Source organism: Dromiciops gliroides, chromosome 2, assembly GCF_019393635.1.
Source record: "Dromiciops gliroides isolate mDroGli1 chromosome 2, mDroGli1.pri, whole genome shotgun sequence".
Taxonomy (NCBI): domain Eukaryota; kingdom Metazoa; phylum Chordata; class Mammalia; order Microbiotheria; family Microbiotheriidae; genus Dromiciops; species Dromiciops gliroides.
Genome location: NC_057862.1, coordinates 62,409,260 through 62,433,788, shown reverse-complemented (window position 1 = coordinate 62,433,788; position 24,529 = coordinate 62,409,260). Strand labels below are relative to the sequence as shown.

The 24,529-nt window shown below is 41.4% G+C and overlaps 1 protein-coding gene across 4 annotated transcripts in view; it reads left to right on the top strand.

Moving 5' to 3' along the window:
- Positions 1-24,529, top strand: part of RASGEF1A (RasGEF domain family member 1A) — a 346,198-nt gene that overhangs the window by 245,144 nt on the left and 76,525 nt on the right. Inside the window, exon 2 of one of the 4 annotated variants that reach the window (XM_043986013.1) lies at positions 19,939-20,010. The exons of 1 other annotated variant lie outside the window; for it this stretch is intronic. The gene's annotated coding sequence lies outside the window, so the exon portion shown is untranslated. Of the gene's footprint in view, positions 1-19,938; positions 20,011-23,204; positions 23,316-23,435; positions 23,678-24,529 lie in introns of those variants that run through there. 2 more of the 4 variants (XM_043986015.1, XM_043986012.1) reach the window with 2 other exon arrangements.

Genomic DNA, 24,529 nt, shown 5'->3' with positions numbered 1-24,529 from the left:
AGAAGCTGGAGTCTTTGGGGTTATCAAACACTACATTACTAGTGTCATTTACTACTGTGTTTCCTGTGCCTAGCCTATTCCATTGATCTACCATTCTATTTTTTAGCCAGTACCAGATAGTTTTGATGACTGCCGCTTTATAGTAAAGTTTCAGGTTTGGTACCGCTAACCCACCTTCCTGTGAATTTTTTTTCATTATTTCCCTGGATATTCTTAATTTTTTGTTTTTCCAGATGAATTTTGTTGTTATTTTTTCTATCTCTATAAAATAATTTTTAGGTAGTCTGATTGGTATGGCACTGAATAAGTAAATTAATTTAGGTAGTATTGCCATTTTTACTATATTAGCTCTGCCTATCCATGAGCAATTGATATTTTTTCCAATTATTTAGATCTGATTTGATTTGTGTGAAGAGTGTTTGGTAGTTGTGTTCATAGAGTTCCTGGTTTGTCTTGGCAAGTAGACTCCCAAGTATTTTATATTATCTACCATTACTTTAAATGGAATTTCTCTTGCTGCTGGACTTTGTTGGTCATGTATAGAAATGCTGATGATTTATGTGGATTTATTTTATATCCTGCTACTTTGCTAAAGTTGTTAATTGTTTCAAGTAATTTTTGAGTTGATTCTCTAGGATTCTTTAAGTATACCATCATGTCATCTGCAAAGAGTGATAGTTTTGTTTCCTCCTTGCCTATTCTAATTCCTTTAATTCCTTTCTCTTCTCTGATTGCTAAAGCTAACATTTCTAGGACAATATTAAATAATAGGGGTGATAATGGACATCCTTGTTTCACCCCTGATCTTATTGGGAAGGCCCCTAATTTATCTCCATTGCATATAATACTTGCTGATGGCTGTAAGTAGATATTGTTTATTATTTTAAGGAAAGCTCCACCTATTCCTAAACTCTCTAGTGTTTTTATTAGGAATGGGTGTTGTATTTTGTCAAAAGCTTTCTCTGCATCTATTGAGATAATCATATGATTTTGGTTGGTTTTCTTATTGATGTGGTTGATTATGTTAATAGTTTTCCTAATGTTGAACCAGCCCTGCATTCCTGGTATAAATCCCACCTGGTCATAGTGTATTATCCTGGTGATCACTTGCTGTAATATCCTTGCTAATATCTTATTTAAGATTTTAGCATCAATATTCATTAGAGAAATTGGTCTATAATTTTCTTTCTCTGTTTTTGCTTTGCCTGGTTTTGGTATCACCACCATATATGTGTCATAAAATGAATTTGATAGAACTCCTTCATCACCTATTTTTCTAAATAATTTGTATAATATTGGAATTAATTGTTCTTTAAATGTTTGGTAAATTTACCCGTAAACCCATCTGGCCCTGGGGATTTTTTCTAAGGGAGTTCATGAATGGATTGTTCAATTTCTTTTTTTCTAATATGGGTTTATTTAAGGATTTTATTTCTTCTTCAGTTAACCTGGGCAGTTTGTATTTTTGTAAATATTCATCCATTTCATTTAGATTGTCAAATTTATTGGCATACAATTGGGCAAAATAATTCCTAATTATTGATTTAATTTCCACTTCATTGGTGGTAACATCACCCTTTTCATTTTTGATACTGGTAATTTGGTTTTCTTCTTTCTTTTTTAATCAAATTAACCAATATTTTATCTATTTTATTGTTTTTTTCATAAAACCAGCTCTTAGTTTTATTGATTAATTCTATAGGGTTTTTTTTTGCTTTCAATATTATTAATTTCTCCTTTAATTTTCAGGATCTCTAATTTAGTATCTAATTGGGGATTTCTAATTTGTTCTTTTTCTAGCTTTTTAAGTTGCATGCCCAATTCATTAATCTCCTCTTTCTCTTTTTTATTCATGTAAGCATTTAGAACTATAAATTTTCCCCTAAGCACTGCTTTGGCTGCATCCCATAGATTTTGGTATGTTGTCTCATTATTGGCATTCTCTTGGATATAGTTATTGATTGTTTCTATTATTTGTTGTTTGGCCCATTCATTCTTTAAAATGAAATTATTTAGTTTCCAATTGATTTTCATTCTACTTTTCCCTGGCTCTTTCTTACATGTAATTTATATTGCATCATGATCTGAGAAGGATGAGTTTACTATTTCTGCCTTTCTACATTTGACTATGATGTTTTTGTGCCCTAATACATGGTCAATTTTTGAAAATGTGCCATGTACTGCTGAGAAAAAGGTATATTCCTTTCTATCCCCATTCAATTTTCTCCAGACATCTATCATGTCTAACTTTTCTAGTAATCTATTCACCTCTTTCCCTTCTTTCTTATTTATTTTTTGTCTAGATTTATCTAATTCTGAAAGGGGGAGATTCAGATCCCCCACTAGTATAGTATTACTGTCTAATTCCTCTTGTAACTCATTTAACTTCTCCTCTAAGAACTTGGATGCTATACCACTTGGCGCATACATATTTAATATTGATATTACTTTATTATCTATAGTACCTTTAAGCAAGATGTAATTTCCTTCCTTATTTCTTTTAATGAGATCTATTTTTGCCTGCACTTTGTCTGAGATAAGGATTGCTACCCCTGCTTTTTTTACTTTAGCTGAAGCATAATATATTCTGTTCCAGCCTTTTACCTTTATTCTGTGTGTATCTCTCTGCTTCAAATGTGTTTCTTGTAAACAGCATATTGTAGGATTCTGGTTTTTAATCCACTCTACAATTCGCTTCCGTTTTATAGCAGAGTTCATTCCATTCACATTCATAGTTATTATTACTGACTGTCTATTCCCCTCCATTCTATTTACCCCCTCTGTACTTTTCCTCCCTTCTTTCACCCTATTCCTCCTCACTGATATTTTACTTCTTGCCCCTGCCTCCTCCAATCTGCCCTCCCTTTTTATCACCCCCCTCTCTTTTCTTTATCCTTTTCTCCCTTGCTTTTGTCCTCCCTTCTATCAGTCCCCCCCTTTCCCTTCCCCTTTTGCTTCCCTAAAGAATGAGTTAAGTTTCTTTATCCCAATGAACGTATATGTTATTCCTTCTTTGAATCAAATCTAATGAGAGTAGGGTTGAAACAATGTCCACCCCTCCTTTCTTTCCCTCTATTGTAATAGGGTTTTTTTTCACCTCTTCATATGATATAATTCATCCCATTCCTCCTCCCCTTTCCTCTCCTCCCCATAGACTCCCTTTTTAACCCCTTAATTTTTTTAATCATCACATCAAAGACAATTTATATTTATACCCTCTGTGTACACTCCTTCTCTCTGCCCAAATACATTTACAGTTCTTAAGAGTTATGAGTATTATCTTCCCATGTAGGGATATAAACAGTTTAACCTAATAGGGTAACCTTTTTTTTCCCCTCTGTTTACCTTTTTAAACTTCTCTTGAGTCTTGTATGTTAAGATCAAATTTTCTATTCAGTTCTGGTCTTTTCATCAGGAAAGATTGAAAGTCCCCAATGTCATTAAATGTCCATCTTTTCCCCTGAAAGAGAATGATCAGTTTTTCTGGGTAATAGATTCTGGGTTGCAATCCAAGCTCCTTTGCTTTCCGGAATATCATATTCCAAGCCTTGTGGTCCTTTAATGTTGAAGCTGCCAGGTCCTGAGCAGTCCTGACTGTGGCTCCATGATATTTAAATTGCTTCTTTCTGGCTGCTTGGAGTATTTTCTCCTTCACCTGATAATTCTGAAATTTGGCTACAATATTCCTTGGAGTTTTCCTTTTGGGGTCTCTTTCAGGAGGTGATCGGTGAATTCTTTCAATGATGATTTTATCTTCTGATTCTATGATATCAGGGCAGTTCTCCTTAATAATTTCCTGCAATATGGTGTCTAGATTCTTTTTCTGGTCATGGCTTTCAGGCAGTCCAATGATTCTCAAATTGTTTCTCCTCGATCAATTGTCTTTCCAATGAGGTATTTCACATTTTCTTCTATTTTTTCATTCCTTTGATTCTGCTTGACTGATTCCTGGTGTCTCATGGATTCCTTATCTTCCAACTGTCCAATTTTAATTTTTAAGGCATTGTTTTCTTCAATGAGATTATGCACCTTTTTTTCCATTTGGCCAGATGAATTTTTTAAGGCATTGTTTTCTTCAATGAGATTATGCACCTTTTTTTCCATTTGGCCAAATGAATTTTTTAAAGCATTGTTTTCTTCAGTGAAGTTATGCACTTTTTTTCCCATTTGGCCAGTCAATCTTTGTGCTTCCTTTTCCAAGCTGCTGATTCTTTTTTCATAGTTTTCTTGTTTTGCTTTCATTTCTCTCCCCATTTTTTCTTCTACCTCTCTCAATTGACTTTTAAAATCCTTTTTGAGCTCTTCCAGGAAGGCTTTTTGTTCTTGAGATCAATTCACCTTCCCTCGTGAAGCTTCACATGTAGGCAATTTGAGGCTATTGTCCTCGTCTGAGTTTGTGTTGGCTTCTTCCCTATTGATACAGAAGCTTTCAATGGAGAGGGCACTTTTTTGCTTCTTACTCATTATTGCAGCTTATTTATTTATTTTTTACGTTGAGGTCTGCTCTGGGGGCACCAGAGTCCCTGTTTTGGGCTTCTTGTGCAGGGGTATAGGTGCTGTGTGACTGGCTTTTTACTCTGAAGCCTTTATAGTGTGTGTAGTTCGCCCCCCCCTGCACCACTTCCTGTCTGAGTGCACTCGGCCAGGCAGCAGATCCCGTCTGTCCTGCTCGCAGCCCCATAGGCAGCCTGCCCTCCCGGCTGGTGCAGGTAGGTTTTTCCACTGTCCTTCTTGGCCACCAGATTTTTGAGCCAGGTTCCAGGGGCCTCAATTGTTCGGCTGTGGCCTGCAGCTCCTGCTGACTTGCCCCTGAGCCCCTCGGCGCTGGGCTGCTGCCCTGCGCTGGGCCTCCCTTTTTCCCAAGTCAGACCGACCTTTTCCTGAAGTCTTCTAAATTATCTCTGGTTGGAAGACTGTGTCTCTCTACAGAACCTCTTTGCAGGTTCTGTAGTTTCAAAATCCATCCAGAGGCTTGATTTAATGTTCTTTTTGAGGGAACAGAAGGAGAGCTCAGACAGCTTGCTGCTTCCTCTCCGCCATCTTGGCTCCGCCCCTCCAAATTCCTGGTTCACTTAATAGAGAATAATGCTAAAAGAGTGAATCTCTGCTGGTGAAAAATCAGACACTCCAGCAGGCCATTGGAGGAGACTGGAGCCTTCAGGTGTCCCTCAACCCACATGTGCAAGGGAAGAAGATCCCACTGGCTAGATGCTCATTAACCTTCCCATCCCTCCCACTCTAAAACTGATCATCAAAGGAAATCTTAAGCTTTGTCTAAGAGCATTCAGAGGGGCCAATTGCTTCTGAATGGCAATGACAAACACCTAGCTCATTACAGGATTGGGGAGTGTGGGAGGAGAGAACACAGGAAAAAAAACACAAAGAGCCCAGCACCTGCAGAGACAGGTGAATAGTGGAAGCAAATGGATAGCCGTGCCCCTTCCCACCTGAGGTCTAAGGTCTGGCCATTACTACAAGAGTTGTATAAAGCAAACACCACAACAGTACTTCAAAGGAAGGTGAATCTCATCTCATCAGGTACAGCATTCACTCTGCTGACAGAGATCACAATTCCTTCATGATTTATCAGACAGTTTCATGAATCGCCATATCCAAAAAAAATTAATTGACATTCAACCTTGTTCTGATGGACTTATGAACCTCACTTGGTTGGTCTTTAAGGAGCAGTCCATCACTCAGACTTTCCGGGTTGGTAGAACTCCCGCTCCCTTCATTTGGCTGACACAACCTTTGAGAATCCAGTCATCTTCATGTCCTGATGAGGCATCAGAGGATGATTTCTATAGAAAGTCACATACAGTAGGGTTGGGGAACAGTGGGTACAGTGTTGGAGATGGAAATACTAGGTTCAAATCCTACTTCTAATACATCCACAGGCAAAGCAGGTGGCCTCTCTGAGCCTAGAAAATAGGAAGGAGAGGTAAATAGTGGTTAGAGAGAAAGGAATAGAGGATAAAATAGAAATAGGGGAGAGATAGACTGGGAAGGACAAGATGAGAGAAAGGCAAGGAGGAGAGAGAAGAAAAGAAAAGGCAAGAAAAGTAAACAAGGAGGGGAGTAACTCTGATACTTACTACTTAGGCAACCTTGGAGAATTTACAGTATATTATAGCATTGGGCTTCAGTTTTTCTTTAAATAAGATGACATGGTTGAATTAAATCATTTTAAGGTCCCATTTAGCTCTACTTCTGGGGTACCATCAATGCCAATATTGCCAATAGGAACTCTCATTAAAATAAAGAAGGAAAACTACCCTGAATCTGCCACCAAAGGATCTGGATTCAAATCCTAACTTTGTAACTTGTTATCTGTGCATATCTGGACAAGTCTATTAACCTCTCTAGGCCTCAGTTTTCTGATCTGTAAAATAAGAGAGTTAAGACAAAGAATCACTAAGGTCCTATTCTACTGCAAATCTTAGAAGAGGAGGCTAAAAAAGGTAGTGGTGGTGGTTGTTATTGTTGTTGATGATCATCCCTCATTCTTGAAGAGGGCCAATGACATCAAGCCCTTAAGGAAGATAGCCTATCATCAGTCTATCAGAAGCAAAAGACAAGGACTTCAGTGGAGTTCCCCATCACCACCACAGACTACTAATGGCACGGGTTCCCTACGTAGTGGAAGTCTGTGGGCGGGAGTGTTTCCTCCACTGTAGGACTGGCCATTTCCCCTGGGTATATTTAGAGAATCCCCAGAGAGGCTGGCCAGCCACCCTCTTCCCTCTGTGATCATTACAGAGAGAGAGAGAGAGAGAGAGAGAGAGAGAGAGAGAGAGAGAGAGAGAGAGAGAGAAATCTCTTCATAAGCATCTTGAACCATTAATAATAAGAAATGTTCCTCGAGAGTCAGGTGAGTTTTGTTATCTTCAAATCATTTTTTAGAATCTCTTCCAGGAAATTGTCATTGTGAAAGTCGATGATGAAACTGGGGGCAAAATATGTTCTCTGAGAGGTGTATTTGAACAGGTTTCCCCTTTTAAATAAATCCATCAGTTTTGAGCATGGTATAAGGATTGATCAGAAATGTACAAGACCAAAGGATTTTGAGCTAGAATGGACCTCGGAAATCACCTATTCAGTTTGAAGGAGAAAATGGCAATAGAGACCCCCAAAAAATCATTTTTTAGACTGAATGGGCCCAGTACTCCTAACTTAGCATCTCTCCTATCTGGATCCATAACCACAGGACAGGGAAGGTGTCACATGCAGAGATCAAGCCCTCTCACCTATACCAGTTTGCTCAGCAAGCTGGTTGGCCCCTGAGAGTATCTGAAGACAAGTGGGGTCCACTTGGGCGACCGCTGCAGTGGAGGAGAGAAAGCAGGTTGTATTGCTGTACCAGGAATGTCTGTGATTGTTAACGCTGTTGGCACAGCAAGCCCCCATGGCAAAATGCTTCTGTTTTGTTTTGCTATTAAAGGAGGGGAGGAAGGGGGAGGAGGGGGAGAAAACAATATCCTGGAGAAAATAAGACACTCTTCTTCCTAAGTCCCTCCATCTGTCAGAGGTGAGCTTTTGCTTGGTAAGAACAAAGGCCGATGAAATGTGGGTGCTTATTGAGCACGAGGTTCTGTTTTCAGGCAGGAATCTAACCAGGTAACCTGAGTCGGCAGGCAGCAGCTCTTTGCCAACTCTGGAATGACCCATTCATCCTGCAGCAGGCAACAGGGCCCAGGAAAACAAGGGAACCAAGGAGGCAGCCCTTGTAACCAGAGTCCAAGGGTTCTCCTTGGGAATTTGGTAATAATAGCTCTGCCTGCCCACTAAGGCTCTCCCTAAGAAGACTTTCCTAGACAGAGAGGGCCTGGCAACAGATGCCTTGGCCACAACTATCCTCAGGTGAGGTTTTAAGCAGGGTCCTGTAGGTGCCTGGGGTGTACAAAGGGGCTCAGAGAGGGGGAGAGATGTGGCATTCTTTCTAAGGGAAGCAGAAGGCTTATGGGATTAATATGATGCTTGAGACAGCTTTGCTTGTACCATTTACATTTCCAAGGCAATTTATGAAAATCCTCCTTTTTGAAAATGTAGGTAATTGAAAATGGGATTCAGAAACAGCATGTTCGTGGGTGTTAAAAGCCTCACTTCAAATGGAACTGACCTAGTCCACAGCCAGAGATAGAGAACAGGCAAACTGGAGAGAGAGAGATAAGTGAGGCAAGGGAATCATGTTTTCCCTGTTGAATCTCCAGTGCTGGCAAACTGGATCAATGCTGCTTTCTCTCATAGGACCCAAGTTCTAAGCCCTTGTGTAGACCCTCTAAATGAGAAAAACAATATATAATAGTGGATAGGGTACTGGACTGGGGTTCCAGAAGATGAGTTCAAATCCTATGTCAGACAACTAATGTAACCCCGGGTCCCTATTGTCTCTTGCAGCCCTTCATCTATGAACTGATTAGTCTCATCCTCACTGTCGCCTATTTTCACCTTCCACTTTTGTTCAAGCCAACTTCTCCACCTGTCAGAATGCCTTCTCCCCTACTGCTTCTCTGTTTATAGAACCTCTTAATCCCAGTTAATAGTCTACCTCTTCCTACCTTCCTGAGTAATCCAGCATAAAATTACCTCTCCCTGGCCAGCTAGGTGGCACAGTGAATAGAGCACCAGCCCTGGAGTGGAGTACCTGAGTTCAAATCCGGCCTCAGACACTTAGCACTTACTAGCTGTGTGACCCTGGGCAAGTCACTTAGCCCCAATTGCCTCACTAAAAAAATAAATAAATAATAAATTAATTAAAATTACCCCTCCCTCTTCTATACTCCTATAACACCAATGCCTATGCCTCTTATAGGGTACCTAGCAAAGACAGCCTTGTATTATTAAGAAGAATAAGAGTTCCCTTGTTTATTCGAGCAATCAACAAGTACATAGATAGATATAGATAGATGATAGATGATAGAGATGATAGATGATATAAATAGACAGACAGACAGATAGATAGATAGATAGATTTAGAATGCTACTATGTGCCAAACATTGGGGATACAAAGACACAAATGAACCATGCCTGCCTTCAAGGAGCTTTCATTCTATTCACATTTATAGTTTGTTACACTTACAAAGTACTTTTATAGGCTCACAGAATCATAGAATTAAGAGCTGGAAGGGACCTTAAAGGTTACTCTAAATGCAACCTTTGCATTTATAGATGAGGAAATAAAGCCTCAAACATGTAACTAGGTTCTCCCAGTAGTAAATGGCAGAGCCAGAACACAAATGTAGGTCCTCTGACTCCAGATCTAATGTTATTTCCACTGAATGATATGAATTAGCATGAACTCAAATTCACTTCTGGCCTCAGACACTTAGTAGCTGTGTGACCCTGGGCAAGTCACTTAACCCTGTTTGCCTCCATTTTTTCATCTGTAAAATGAAGTAGAGAAGGAAGGCAAACCACTCCAGTATCTTTCACAAGAAACCTCAGCATGTCACAAAGAGTCAAACACAAGTGAATAACAACAAAATAGTAGTATGTCTGCCTTATAGATGAGAATACTGATGCTCAGAGAGATTGTGTGGATAGCAGTCCTCCCAGATGAAGAAATTCCCTCTACCAAGATAGGTTGGCACCTTTTCTGTGACATACATTGTTGCCTAGAGCATGGAGAACTTGTATGACTTGCCCAGGGTCACACTGCTAATGTGTGTAAGAAGCAGCACATGAATTCAAGTCTTCTCTGCTTTGAGCAAGGGGAGAAAGGGAATGAGGATTTATTAAGCACCTACTATGTGCCAGATACAGTGCTAAATGTGCTATCTACCATGCTTCTCACCCATGGAAAGATAACTTGTAATTAGAAAAGGGGACTAGAAATCTTTTCAGATGGCTATATCTTATTTTCTCAACCAGACTTAAACTCTCTAATAGCAAGGGGCATGTTTTTCTTATCTCCCCCATAACACTGAAGGGATTGGGGGCAGCTAAGTGGCACAGTGCATAAAGCAACGGCCCTGGATTCAGGAGGACCCGGGTCCAAATCCAGCCTCAGACACTTGACACTTGACACTTACTAGCTGTGTGACCCTGGGCAAGTCACTTAACCCTCATTGCCTTGGGGGAAAAAAACACTGAAGGGATCATGGGATTTAGAGCTGGTAGACAGAGATTATGGAGCCCTGACCTAATCTAACCACTTCATTTTACAGATGAGGACATTTAGTCTAAGAGAATGAAGTGAATGAACCAGAGGATAAGTAGCTGAGACAGGATTTAAATCCAGTTTATATGACTCCAAATTCTATATTACCTTTTATCTATTTTACCACTATCCTTCCCCCAATAAGTAATTATTGATCCATTGATTCTCAAGATGCCACTCCCTCCTCTCATTATTAGAAGTAGACATAGAGAAGGTAGGTTGAGCTGGACCTTGAAGGATGAATAAAATTTGGCAGGCTAGAGTACTCATCCTTGGCAAAAAAAGGGAAGTGAGCAAGGAAATTTCACTGCATCTCTGGGGCCTATTCTGACCTTTCCTGAACTAGTGGATTAAGGATTGGCCTCTTGCCCCTTCACTTCATTGACCAGACTTTTCTCCCGATGGAGCATTAAATCAACATCTCTGCCTTAGTTATTAGCAAAGAGCTAATAAAGAGGACCAAGGCGCCAAGGTAATTTGGTCTCCTCTTATTAATTCAATCACTCTACACAAAAGGGAAAGACTGAGGCCTAGCTTCCTTCCAGCGAAGGGTCTGACAGGCCCTCCCTGGGGAAATTCAAGGAAGTAATCAATCCAAAGTGATTTCAGTTAGAGGTAGGCAAAGACTAGCAGAGACCTCTACAAAGAAAAGAGAGAAGGCTACCAGATATCATACAGTATGGCATAGAATCCAACTAAAAGCACTGACTGTGGAATGAGGGGATGAGCATTCTATCTCCAGCTCTGTCGTTGACTATCTCGATGGTCATGGCTGGGTCAGATCACTTCTCCACATCAGTCTTCTCATCTGTGAAGTAGATGGCCTCTAAAGGCTCCACCTGCAGAATTTGGTGTTTGCATATACCCAAGGCAGCACAATTTGGGAGCTAAAGGAGGCTTTGGAGGTCCCTTTCCCCTCCATTTTACAAGTAAGGAAACTGAGACCAAAGAACTTACAGTCACCGGTTTGTGGCAGAGCCAGGTCTTCTGCATCCCAGGCTAATTATTCTTTTTAGTAGAAGGAAAGCTTCCCGAGAGCACGGACACACTTCTTGATGCATAGTTGGCATTTACTAACTGCTTGTTTGTTGAGTTACTGTTTTATTTTGGCTTTTTCACCCTAGGGTCAGAGGCAGGATAGTAGATAAAAAGCTGGTCTAGAAGACAGAAAGGCTGACACAAACAAGCTCTCTGACCCTGGACAAATCATTTAAACTCTCAGTGTTCTAAATGATTAAGACTCTTAGTTTCAGAGAAAGTAATGGTCTATATGGTAGAGGAAATTATCTTTTCCAAGGAAGCCACAGGTCTAGCTAGTTCTAATCCCCAGCCTCTTGCACACCACTTTGTTTATTTATTAAATTTGAATTGTCAAATTCCCACTATGCCACACTGCCTCGGTAACCAGAGTTTGATCAGTGGACATCCCTAGTCCATAAAACAAGCCTCTAGAAGTGATGTGATGGAGCAAAACCCACTGATGCTTCATTCAGCAGGCACCACTCCTTGTGCTTTGAATGTTTATCCTTCCTCATGTTACCAGGATCTTTACTAGCCCCAGGGCAGCAGGTAAACCAAGTATGGACAGACTGTGCACTATCAGGTATCACTCTAAGTGTATTTGAGATTAAGGGCTGAATTGAGCACAGATGTACTTGACATCTGGGTCCCAAATGACAATGGGCAATCCTGGGGCACCTGGTTTGGGTCAGAAAGAAGCCGATAAAGTCCAACCTACTTGTTTTTCTTCAATGTTCCCCTAAGGGAAATTCAACCAATTCTCCCATTAGGCCCAAGCCTCTAGTCCTCCACTCTCAAGTCACATTTGCAGAGCTGGGGAACTGAAGGGGACTTTTTCAACAGGCCTGTTTGACAGATTACATTTTAGATATCTCAGCAAATCTTCTTTGATGTGGTCCCTCTCTACCCTTTCTCCCCCACACACACATCATATTTACCCATTCTGCCACAGCCCAACTCAAAACCATGAGTAGGCAATGGTAAAGTCCTTCAAATGTCAGCTTACTTACCAAATGTCACAGTAGTTTCTACACATTTTGACTACTTAGCGCTCTTCCATTCAGGTGATGTCACTCCAGTGAGAATCAGAAGCCCCACCCCTAAGATGAGATTCTTCCTCTGACATCATTAAACTATATCTCAACATCCACACCCACCTTCCTTTGCCACCCTTTCTCTTTGGGGATCCTTTTCTCCTTCCTCAAATACCCAAGACCATATTGCTATCCTTATCCTCTAATCACAGAAGAAACCCTGATAAATTCACATTCAAATGCTAGAGACTGAATGTTTTCCTATTCCCAAGGAGATTTATATTGGAAGCAAGAAATGTTTGGCCTATTTTCAGCATTTAATAAATGTATTTATTCATTCAAATAGCCTCTGAAAGAGTGAACTTTAACCTCATGGAAAAAATGGTTGATAGTGGGATTTAAAGTAATAATGAGTTTGGCAAATTTGCTATTTTAGGAGTAGGCAAAAGACCTTTGCCCTTGTCTGAAAATCATACTACATACCAGGTAGGTACTGAGAGTTAAAGCAAACTGCTTTCTTTCTTCCTAACTATACATCGTCAAGAGGGCTGAGGGTTCAATGGGTTTTGCAGAGAAATATCAGCACCTTTACATAAATCAGCAGGAGCTGACACCTAACTGTAGCTGTCCTGGACTGCTTAGCCACCCAGGGCCTTGTGTGATATGGCCTTCTTTAGCCCGACTTTTGCTTAAATAGGTGAATATAACATGCATAATTTCTTATCAAAAGGACAGCATTCAAATAGTCAAATCCTGAGAGCTAGTCAATTCAAGTAACTTGTCCTAGGAGAGAGCTCCTTTGATGATTTGTCTGAGAGATCTCGGACAAATGATCACAAATGACCCCAGCAAATGTGTTCATTTTTGCTCAGCTCCATTTTCTAACAAGGACAAATGTGAGTTTTAGCAGACTCCAGGCTCTATATGAACCAACAGTGTGATATGGAAAAGTGGATAAAAGACCTGAGCACTGAATCAGGAAGTTCTGGGTTCAAGTGAAACACCTTTCTGATGGTGGTAATATGACCCTGGGTAAGTCAGTCTTTCTGTGCCTCAGGCAACTGTCCAATTATAAAAAGAGCAGGATCTATCCAAATTGTTAGGAGTTTCCTCACCGAGAAGTCCTTAGTATGCATGGAACCATAGTTCTGCTCCTCCCTCCATCCAAAACAACCACACCAGGCAGCTAGGTGGTACAGTGGATAAAGCACTGTCCCTGGATCCAGGAGGACCTGGGTTCAAATCTGACCACAGACACATGACACTTACTAGCTGTGTGACCCTGGGCAAGTCACCTAACCCTCATTGCCCCTCAAAAAAAAAGAAAGAAAAGAAAAGACAAACAAAATAACAACACCAACAAAAACCCTCAATATAAGCCAACAGGATGACATGGGAACTAGAAGAGCCAATTTGATCTTAAACTATAGAAGGTGTGCTAAAAGTCTTAGTGCCATTTTAATTTTCATTTGCTTAAAGTTAACTATAATAATACAAACTTTTGAGATATTCTACTAATAAAAGTATAACATCCTGAACAAGAGAGGCACAGCAGTGGGGTGGTACTATAAAATGGACCCTCTCTACTCTGGACCAGTCAGCCTATCAGTTTCCATTATAGGTGCCATATTTTAGGAGGGGCATTGACAAAACAAAAGTCATTCAAATAAAGCTAGCCAAAGATGATGAGGAGTCTAGAAACCATGACCGATGAGAACTAGCTCAAAGTAAGAAAAAACATTTCAGTGGAACATGATGGCTTTCTTTGATGTTTGAAGGACCAGCATGCATTGCTGTAGAGAGCAAAACTAGTACCCATTGGTGGCAATTTTAAGAAACCAATTTTTGACTCAATGTAACAAACAACTACCTAATACTTACATCTGTCTGGCAATGGAATGGAATGCTTTGTGAGATAGTGAGCTCCCCATTACTCAAAATCTTCCAGGACATCTAAATGACCAACCATCAAGAATGCCATATTAGGGATCCTTGCATGAGAAAGGAAAGCCATTATATAATTCCACTTGCTTCCTATGTGATCCTGAGTAAGTCATTTCACTGCTCTGAGCCTCAATTTCCTCATCTGGAGAATATGGGAGTGAAATAAGATGATTTCTAAGCTCCCTTAAAATCTGTGATCTGTTGACCTTATGACCTCTATAACCCTTTAAAACTCTAGAATAAATTACTGAAGCAAGCCTCAGAAAAGTGGGAATATTCCAAAGGGGATTTGTTATTCTCTTTTGGGTTAGACTGGATGATCACTGAGGTTTTTTCAGCCTCTGAAGTTCTGTGATTCTACAGCCCAAAGTCACCTAGAGAATTTATAGCTGAGTAACAGCTTGCCATTTGATGATTCAAACACTAGGGAAATACCTGTGACTAAAAGTTTATGAGGCATTGTTGTAAAATACTGTATAGTGGCAAAAAAATATTCTCGCTCTTAACATAGGGAAATTACAAAACAGGATTTTTAGCAAACTGCAAGTTCCAACAGTGTCATGTATTTCTGAAAAAACTCTTGCAACCTTAGGCTGCATTAGTAGAGTATTAATACTCTGAACAAGAGAGGTGAGTGTACCACTCGACTCTAACTATAATACTCTAATGGATACTTCTTCAACAGATCCATCCACTCAATTCAGCAGACACTTCCTCAAATATAGAATACAGTCCAGCCATACTTTCTCTTTCTGTGTTATTCTTGTACATGCCCTTTATGAATTTCTTAATGAAGGATGGACCCAATACACTAAAGACCTTCTTCTGTTTTTTTTCATATTTCATAGATGCCAGTGATTCTGTCACCCTTCATTCTCACCCCATAACTGGCTCACCTCCCTTTCTCATCTCGCATACCCTTGATGGTGTCTTTTATAATGTGTCATTGCATTAAGAAATTAAAGGGGACACCATTCTCAAAAGGATACCTAGCATATTCTAAGCACTTAGAGTGGCCCTTCTGCTCCCTACATTCCTCAAAAAGGAATTCGCCAGATTTCTCTTCTGGGCATCAAAGAAGGCCATGTGAAAAAATACAGAGTGTGTGTGTGTGTGTGGGGGGGGGGGTGTATGTATGCTCAGGCACACTTGATCCCCTTTGGATTGATACAAATAGCATCCTTGCCTTTTGTGTGTCTTTGGAGCCTGACAGGAAATGATAAGTACAATCTCTTAACAAAATAAAAGTTAGCTCCAGCAACTTTCCTAGGGCAGCTTTATTGCCCCAACATAAACAAGGCTTGTTTCTTTGTACATTCTTGAAACTTTGATCCTCTCCACAATTTTCCTTTCAGCAGCTGCTATACCTAGTCAAGGGGCAACTCTGAAAAAAATTTTTTTTCATCTCACTCAAGGGAACATAGGTTGTTTTTTTTCCCCCCATATCTTTGGTTCTGATGGCAGCTGTCTTCCCTATTGCCAGTGTTGAATGTGATCCAGGCACTTTCCAGAGTCAGTTTGAAACAACAGGGGATAGAAACAGTATTTTGAACACAAGAGCTGAAATCAGCCTACTTGAGCAGCATGGCTGCTGCCCTTCCCTTTATTCCTACCCCAAGCCTCACCCCAATAATCTCTCTTACTGACAGATATTCCTGTCTTTGGATACACGACTAACATGGCATCTAGGATGCCAAAATCTTCCCCCCAAGTCCTCTGACTTTTTGTTGCAAAGGGCATTTCTACTTCATTTGAAGTGGTCCTTTGCTTCAGAGCACACTTACCAACCCCCAGACACTACCAGAGAGCCCTTTGAGCACTCAAGAGAACTGACATTTCAGAGAAAAGCCTGTACTAAGTGGCTTTCCTTAGTGGAGTCTCAAAGAGCTCATCCAGAAGTTCACATTTTAGCATATTTTTAGGATGAACTGTTGACAATGGCTTTCATATAGTAAGAGCTCATTTTTCCCCCACAGGGGATCAAGACTTGTGACATAAAGAGTCATCATTTTAAGGAACTTACAGTGTGGAAGCTCCCTCTACCAATGCAGATCAAAATTTGACTTGGGGTCATGTTCTGGGTTACCGGAGAGGTGTGGGGAGGGCAGGGGAGGGTGAAGTTAATTGCCCAAGGTCACCCACTTAGAATGTAACAAAAACAAAACTAGAGTCCAGAGCTTCCTGACTCAGAGGTCAGTTTTCTATCTACTGTACCCTGAACCCTCACCCTACGGCCATATATATATATATATATATATATTCAAAATATAATGATAATAACAAAAATGATCCATGGAGAGTACTTGGAATGAACTTTTTGTGTCACTCTTATAACAAAGTTCCTCATTTGCTTTCCTCATCTCCCCAGTATTCTCTCTTTCTCTGTCTCTCTTACTCTGTGTCTCTTTCTGATTTTCTGTCTCTGTCTGTGTGTCTCTCTGTCTCTCTCTTTTTCTCTCATTTACACACATCCCCCTCACTGTTTAACTTCACCAAATTAGGTGGTATCAATGGTTAATTATAGCCTAGTTTATACAGGGAGAAATTTTCTGGTAATAGACAAGGGATTGTCTTCTTAAAGTGTCTTCAAACTTTATAATTTATTCTATAAATTTCCCAAATCACATGTTAATAATCTCCTTCGTTCTTCCCTTTCTCTGCCAAATTAAGAGAATAGTAAAAATATTATTTAGTCTTCCTAGATTTTATTGAAAAAATCAACAGTAAATAATAATCACGCATATGTGCATACACACAGACACACTTTTGTACACTTACAAATCTCCAAGTCCTAAATCTCACTGAATTAGAAATGGGACACTAAGAGGATAATAATGTTTCATGCTTTTAGTCTCTTCTTGACGTCATTGCTTATGCCATGACTTCTGCTGCTGCTGCCACTGCTCCTGCTCCTGCTGCTGCTACTGCTTCTTCTTCTTCTTCTTCTTCTTCTTCTTCTTCTTCTTCTTCTTCTTCTTCTTCTTCTTCTTCTTCTTCTTCTTCTTCTTCTTCTTCTTCTTCTTCTTCTTCTCCCTCTCCTCCTCTTCTTCCTCCTCTTCCTTCTCTCCCTATCTCATTAAAGCTAGACCCAGAAGGGCTATTTATGACCTTACCCCATTCCTGATTTGTAGAACTGTTTTGTTTTGGTATATTCCATTTCTGAGTTGGTTTCTTCCTCCTTAGACAAACTGGTGGCCCCATTACTGCCAGGAGCTCACTATATTAACAACAAACTTAGCATGGACACCTAATCAGCATAGCCTTCTACAGTTCAGAACTATCTAGTCCCAAAGACCCCACCCCCCAAGCCTCAGCCTCCCTTAGAAGCTATTATTCTATGCCTATGCTGCCATCCTAGACTGTCATCTTCTTGTGTGTGTGTGTGTATCTTAGCTGGCCTTCAGGATCCAGTCTTGGTCCCACCTCCATGAAGCTTTCCCTAACTTTCTCTTCATTCTCTAATTTCCTACTCAACTTATGTATGGATATCACCCTTTTGGGTACTTAATATGAGGACAATGCAAAATGGTAAATGGTGAGCTCGTGTGTATACAGTGTGACTTGTTTCTTTCACAGGAACATAAACTCTTGAGGAGAAGGACTGAAACTTCTTCTTTTTTTTTTTTGGTGAGGCAATTGGGGTTAAGTGACTTGCCCAGGGTCACACAGCCAGTAAGTGTTAAGTGTCTGAGGCTGGATTTGAACTCAGGTCCTCCTGACTCCAGGGTCGGTGCTCTATCCACTGCACCATCTAGCTGCCCTCAGAAGGACTGAAACTTAACTATATAAGACCTGGGATCACTTTACCTTTTTGCAAAGCCACAATTAGAAATTTCTGCCCCTTTGCAAATGGCACTAAATATGCCTCTGGGAAGATAAAAAATTTATTATGGGGTGGGAGGCATTATGAAGCCACTGCTAGAGACTCTAGAGAGGTTGGTACAAGAACTATCGGGTCTCAACAAGGCGGAGTTGACCTAGGATACAGCCACCAAAAAAGAAAGCTTGTAGTGATAGTCTCCTATTTTAATGAACTGTGAACTAAGAGTCAAAAGTGCTTATTTGATTAGAGTATTGGCTTGGACTCAGGAAGAGTTGGGTTCAAATCTCACCTCTGGTACTACTTAAGAACTGTGTTATTCTACGCAAATCATTTCACTTCATATGACTCAGACAACCCCCTAAACCTGTTCACTAAATCACAGATGGGATGTCATTCTCCTTTTGGTGATTATAATTCTCACACCAAGGGCTCCATGTGCTGGAAAAAAAAAAATCCTAAATCATGCCGTTATTTGCCCGTGTTCTTGCTCACTAGACACTAACTTCAGTTGTCTCAGTTTCTGAAGAACTGAAAGTGTTGTTAGTGCCCTGCCCCCCCTCCAATTTCAATAAGTTTGAATCAAGTACCAGTTGTTCCAACTTAATTCTCGTATTGCTATACCTCCCTAGGTCTCAGTTTCCTCCTTCGTAAAATGGGGAAGCCTGAGCTAGGTGATCTCCAAGATCCATTCTAGCTCAACATTGGTATCTGTTGAATACCTGTTGAATTAGATAGAATCAACCTAATGACAAAGGAAAAGAACTAGCAGGATCTAAATAATGGGAAATTGAATTTATCCATTCTTTAGGGGATAAACCCAAAGTTATTTCCTGGCAGCTGGGGAGCCATCAAAGATCCTTGGAAAGCCAGAAGATTATCCTACCTGGTTCACGGCCATCACTCTTAATAAACAGCAGCCAGTGCAATAATGAAATGGCATTTGATAGACAACTCGATATTGTCCCTGGAGCCTTCAGTAGAAGAGGCTTACTGGAGGGAAAGAACAAAAAAGGAAAAAATAAAAATAAAAATAAATAACTAGGCTTTGCTGAATTTATGTTTAGGAGAGTTCAGAGGAGATCCTATGATTCCCACAGTCAATTCAAACAGTACTCAGGAGTGAAAAAGAATTTAGAGGAAAAAAATTGAATCATGCATATGGAACAAAGCTTTAATTATTAGAATTTCTCCCGCTTGCTGGTGGCTTTTGTCAAAAAGGCGCCTTTCGAAGGCTCTGCTTGTGCTCCTGTTCCCATGACAGCAGCCTCATATTTCACCCAGGGTTAGCATCTCTTTTCTGCTCCACAGTCACTGATTAATGCTCTGACCCATGACCCATTAACCCCCCACAACAACAGAACATAAGACAAATGTCTGGACTGCCCTAGAGTTTAAATTGGTTTAAATAAGGTCTTTCCTGTTCAGGATTTTGGAATATTAGGTCTTAATGATTTGTTTACATGGAAAAAATACAACCTCTCATCATCCCTCACTCACCATCACCCTGCCCTTGCCTCAGCTTTCTCCCCTGAACTAGAGAAAAGGGAACCCAAAGAGCTATAAAACTAGTCACTCTCTCTCTCTTTACAGACACATGAACCAGAAAGGAAAATTAATCACTTGCTTGTTTCTGATTAGAACCAAAAATACCCTGCAGAGCAACTGCCAGTTAAGTCTAAAGGAATGAGGAGGGAGGAGATAATAATGACTTTTTTAAAAAGCCTTATCCATTCTTTACCAGAAGAGAGGGACAAGACACTTCCCACATTCTTCCTACCACTGCAGGTGCAGAACAATCTTGGGGAAAAGCCAGCTCCCTCAAAGCTCCTGTGGCCCCTGACAGGCTTGAATTCACCTGAAATCATAATCATTATTATCATTATTCTGTTATTATTATTTTAAATATAGGTGGCAAACATTATCCAATGCAAAACTGGAATTCCTCTCTCCCCACCAGGTGGACAGGTCCTAAGGGCAGGAACTGAGGTTGCTGCTGAAATGAAATGAGCTAAGTGATCTGCTGCTAAGAGTAAGTTTCTAGGGGGGTAAGGGTTCTCATTGATGTCAATGTGAATGAAAAAGCAGTCAGGTCAGTTTCCAACCAGCCCATTTCAAATGATTCTTTACCTGAACCTCAACCCTAGATAGTCTGACTTGGAGGGAAAAAAAGAGATAGGGAAAACCTCAATCTTCAATTTTAAAGGGATGAGGCACAGAATTATGGTCCCTCCCCTCAAAAATTCAACCAATACCCCCTTCTCTGTAAAATGAAGGACACTGGATTAAATCAGGGGTTTTTAATTTTTTTTGTGTCATGAACCCCTTTGTCAATGTCTGGTGAAAAGCCTTCCCATAATGCTTTTAAATGCATAAGATACATAAGATTACAAAGGAAGCCAAATGTTAGATACATTTATTAAAACTTTTTTAAAACAAATTCATGGGCCCTAGGTTAAGAACCCCATACTAGATCATCTCTAAGGTCCCTTCTAGCTCTGACAATTTATGACACTCTAAGTATTGATGGAGCATTGATTATCCACAAGACACTATGGTATGAAGGGGTCATATGGGTAAATAAGGCACCGTCTATGCTTGCAAGAACCTGCGATCTAGCCTGACAATTTTTTTAAATGCACTTATACATGAAAATGTAATTTGAAATACAGGGCAATGCATAAGTAAGTACTTAACTTGTGATGTCACAAGTACTGTAAGAGCTCAAAGGAGGAAGAAATGAGTGCTAGCTATCTTAAGGGAGACTTCATGGAACATGTGAGCAGAGCTAGGCAGGATTTGACCAGGCAGTTCCTAAACACAATGGATAAATAGGATTTAAGTTGATATAAAACTTGTGATTGTGGCTGTCAAAAAAAGAAAAAGACAAAAAGACAAAAAGAGCAGATACAGTCCTAGGCTGCATTCAAAGAACTATTTCCTCTAGGAAAAGGAGATAGTGGTCCCACTGAATCACACCTGATCAATTTTGAGTCAGACAACATCTGGAGTATTATGTTCACTTTGAGCCTTGGTATTTTGAGAATTGGAAGGGTGTAGTATGGAAAATGTTGCACTTGCAGTCAGCACAGACCTAAGTTCAAATGCTATCTCCTTCTCTCAGTTGTCGTAAGACTATATGGAAGACACTTTATGAACCTTATAGCAAAACTTATAAATGTTAACTCTTGTTATTGTTTTTTTTTTCTTTTGAGGCAATCAGGGTTAAGTGACTTGCCCAGGGTCACATACCAAGTAAGTGCCGAGACAGGATTTGAATTCAGGTCCTTTAGACTCCAGGGCCAATGCTCTATTGACTAGCTTCTGATTGTTAGCTATTATTATTGAGGAGAGGCTCTGAGTAAAGTTATACAAAGGCAGGAATAAACATAGTGCTTGACACTGAAAGGGCCTGGTTGACTAGAGTCTAGACTCTTAAACTAGAGAGTGGTGTGAGATAAGATAGGAAGGGTTAGCTTTTATGCAGCTGTAAATATTAGACTGAGCTGTTTGTATTTGAATCTCCTGGCAGTAAAATGGCCATTGAAGGCTTTCTAGAGAGGGCCTGCAGGACAAAATGATCTCTTAGATGCCTTCCCACCACAAAATTCTTTGAAATGATCAAAGCCCACTGGAACATTTGCCTGGTGATCTGTCAGGGAATATGCACTGTTTATGCTGCTAAAGAGCTAGGGAGAGCTCAGGAGGGACCAGGAAATCCTAGAAACCCAGAATTTGGACACAGCCATATTGCTCATATATATACTGGTAGTGGCTAGAGTGCTGGACTTGGAGGGAGGAAGACCTAAATTCAAATCCCTTCTCAGATACTTACTAGCTATGTGATCCTGGCTAGGTCACTTCTTTAAACTTCAATTTCTTCATCTGTATACTAGCACCTACTTCAAAGAGTCTTTTGTGGGAATGAAATGACATTACATATGAAAAGCATGTTACAAACCTTTTTGTTTTTTAAGAGCACTGTATAAATGTTAACTTATCACAGTGCCTGGCACAAAGTAGGCACTTAATAGGTGTTTATTGATTGATATTGTCACTGAGTGCTTTCCATTCTCTCTTCATGATATTGTTGGAGAGATCAAAGCCTGAGTTCTCTTTTACTGACCTTATACTGTAATCTATCCATTATTATTTATTTTTAGTGAGGCAGTTGAGGTTAAGTGATTTGCCTAGGGTCACACAGCTAGTAAGTGTTTAGTGTCTGAGGCCAGATTTGAACTCAGGTACTCCTGATTCCAGGGCCAGTGCTCTATCCACTGGGCCATCTAGCTTGTCTCCACCCCCCCTCCCCCAATCTATCCATTTTACAGAAGAGAAAACTGTTCCCAAAGGTTTAGGTAATTTGTCCAAAGTCATAGGTCCAGAACAATGCTGACCCAGAGAAAACAGCTTTCTCCCAAGGGGAGCAGATTAGGCTGACCAGTTGTGGTTTCTGGTGTCTTCAGGAACTGTCCAACAATATTGCTCAGGCAGGCTAAGCAATGCTGGGGAATTAGGAATCTAGGCATAGTGAGGGAAAGGAGATTGGAGGCATTGCATATCCAGCATTAGCCTGATTTAAAAGGAAGAAACCATAGCCTCTTTGATCCCGAAATCATTTCTTCTCATACCTTTCAACAACATTTATTAGGCTCTTACTCTACGTAGAGCACCTTGTTAGGCATCGGAGGAGATACACAATTTAGATAAGGTATGACCTCAGGAAGAATTTAAATCACAAAAGGTTAAGAGGATAAGGGTCAAAAGGGCTAATATGCACCTCCTTGTTTATGATGAAGCAACTGAAGGCTCGAGAGGTTTAAAAGACCGGTCCAGTACGCCAAACCAAGTCAGGGCAGAGCCAGAACTGAAATCTGGATCACCTGACTCTCATTCCCTGTTTTTGTTATCTTATTGAATTAAGTCTGTCTTCCCTCTGACCAAAACTCTGATCCTTAGGCAGAAGGAAAGAATAGAAGAAAAATCTGAGACCCGCCAGAATTCCTTATTCCTTAGTTAACTCTCTACAAGTTGGCATTAGCTGGGGCGGGGGGCAGGTTTTGATGCCCGGAGAATTGGTGTTTGGGGAAAAGTTGGGGTGGGAGCTTGGAAAAGGTGACTGCTCTCCTGGATGCAAGTGAGCTCTTTAGAGAAAACAAACCAAACCGAACACTGTCCAGAACCACTCAGAAAGGGCTTGGAGAGGTTCCCCTTCTGCCCTTTTCCTCCTCTTCCCTACAGTATCGCCCTCACCATCTCTCCACCCACTATCCCTCCCGAACCCAGATCCTCGGAACGTCTGAGAACGGAGGAAGGCATGAGCGCATCGGGTCCCCAGTGCGTGAGCCGAAGCCTGGGGGAGGAGGCGATGGGTGGGAGGGGGGGAGAGACCGAGAAAGGAGGGGGGAGAGTGGGAGGAAAGGAAGGAAGAAGGGAAGGCAAGAAGGAGAGGGAGGGAGAGAGGGACGGAGCCGGCGGTCACAGACTAGGCGCTAAGCTGGGCGAAAAGGAAGGGAGGGGTCAGCCTCGCCCATCCTTCCAGGGCTGGGTCGTGGGGGGAGGGGGAACCCGCAAAGGTTAAAAGCTACCCAAGCGCCTGCTCCCACCCTGCCCCAGCTGGCCAGCTTGGGGTTAGGGAGCAGAGCATTGCGGGCGCCTCCTTCAGCCTTGTCCAGGACCGCAGCGCTGGTCCAAGCCGGGTAAGTCCTCTGTGCGCTCCATTTCCCGCCCACCCCCGCGCCCCCAAACCCGGCGCAGACCAGTCAGGAGCTGAAGCCAGAGCTGTAGACAGAGCCGGAGCCACCACAGGCTGGCTGCCAGAGCTTGGGGCCAAGCTGCGCAGTGCCCGGTAGAGGCTGTTGGTGGGGTGGGGGGGTAGGAAAATCTTTCGCCCTTAGGTCCTGGCACCTGCTCCTTCTTCAGTGCCTGGACAGCGCCCTGGGCGCACTGCGTACGCAAAGATCCAATCCTCCAGATCGCAGTGTCAGAGCTGGGAGATTTGGAGGAAGGGGTACCATGACCACCAGCTGGACTGGCGTGGTATTTGGGTGGGTCACAGGACACAGAGGGTAGGTGGCAGGGGAAGAGAAATGATGATGAGCTTTTCTGTCCTTTGGAGCTGGCAGAGCTCAGGCAAAGATGTTTGGAAAGCTTCCAGGCAAGGCAGAATGTGCAGGGTTAGGGATCACTAGAAGATAAGGAGGATGGGTGAATGGTAGGAGGAGGGGGGGAACCTGATGAGGAAAGCTGGAATATTCCTTCCCGAAACCATGGTCTTATCTCCAGGGCTCTAGCTGGCAGGGAAAGAGTTAAGGCACTTGCAGCTCCGAGCCAAGCAGGACAGGATGGTGACTCCCAACAGGTCGGCACTGACTCGATTTCTCTGACAGATGGGCTCAGCCTTGCTCCTACTGTGGTGTTTGGGGAAACGATTATAAGTGAGATTTGAGGGCAGTACTGGCTGGGAGCAGGACCCTGGAGCAGATGCCTTCTGGAGGTCTCTTTTACATATATTATCTGTGCCACTGGTCACCTGTGCAAGCTCTGTAGTA